Raw genomic sequence first — 1,426 nt, 5'->3', positions numbered from 1 at the left:
AGGGAAGGCTAACCTTGCCAAGGTAGAGGACTTGTCCGCCACCTTATAAAGTTCTTGGGATACAACCTCATGAACTTCTACTTCCTCTCCAATCATGATGCTATGAATCATGATAGCCCGGTCTATAGTAACTTCGGACTGGTTGCTAGTGGGAATGATTGAGCGTTGGATAAACTCCAACCATCCTCTAGCCACGGGCTTGAGGTCATGCCTTCTTAGTTGAACCGGCTTCCCTCTTGAATCTCTCTTCCTTTGAGCGCCCTCTTCACAAATGTCTATGAGGACTTGGTCCAACCTTTGATCAAAGTTGACCCTTCTAGTGTAAGGGTGTTCATCTCCTTGCATCATGGGCAAGTTGAATGCCAACCTTACATTTTTCGGACTAAAATCTAAGCATTTTCCCCAAACCATTGTAAGCCAGTTCTTTGGGTCCGGGTTCACACTTTGATCATGGTTTTTGGTGACCCATGCATTAGCATAGAACTCTTGAACCATTAAGATTCCGACTTGTTGAATGGGGTTGGTAAGCACTTCCCAACCTCTTCTTCGGATCTCATGTCGGATCTCCGGATATTCACTCTTTTTGAGTTTGAAAGGGACCTCGGGGATCACTTTCTTCATAGCCACAACTTCATAGAGGTGGTCTTGATGCACCCTTGAGATGAATCTCTCCATCTCCCATGACTCGGAGGTGGAAGCTTTTGTCTTCCCATTCCTCTTTCTAGAGGTTTCTCCGGCCTTAGATGCCATAAATGGTTATGGAAAAATAAAAAGCAATGCTTTTACCACACCAAACTTAGAAGGTTTGCTCGTCCTCGAGCAAAAGAAGAAAGAAGAGAGTAGAAGAAGAAGAAATAGAGGAGATGGAGGTGGCTTTTGTGTTTCGGCCAAAGGGGAGAAGTAGTGTGTAGGTTGTGTGAAAATGAAGGAGTGAAGATGGGTTTATATAGGGGTGGAGAGAGGGGTAGGGTTTGGTCTTGTATGGGTGGGTTGAGAGGGAAAGTGGTTTGAATTTGAATGGTGAGGTAGGTGGGATTTTATGAAGGATGGATGTGAGTGGTGAAGAGAATAGTGGGATTTGATAGGTGAGGGGTTTTTGGGGAAGAGGTGTTGAGGTGATTGGTGAATGGGTGAAGAAGAGAGAGAGTGGTGGGGTAGATGGGGATCCTGTGGGATCCACAGATCCTGAGGTGTCAAGAAAAATTCATCACTGCACCAAGTGGCGAGCAAAAATGCTCTTTCTGCCAATTCTGGCATTAAGCGCCGGGTTGGTGCCCATTTCTGGCATTTAACGCCAGCTTCTTGCCCCTTCCTGGCATTTAACGCCAGTCTGGTGCCCCTTTCTGGCGTTAAACGCCCAGAATGGTGCTAGACTGGGCGTTAAATGCCCATTTGCTGCCCTTACTGGCGTTTAAACGCCAGCAAG

Source organism: Arachis duranensis, chromosome 9, assembly GCF_000817695.3.
Source record: "Arachis duranensis cultivar V14167 chromosome 9, aradu.V14167.gnm2.J7QH, whole genome shotgun sequence".
Taxonomy (NCBI): domain Eukaryota; kingdom Viridiplantae; phylum Streptophyta; class Magnoliopsida; order Fabales; family Fabaceae; genus Arachis; species Arachis duranensis.
Note: the sequence above shows the minus strand (reverse complement) of the source record.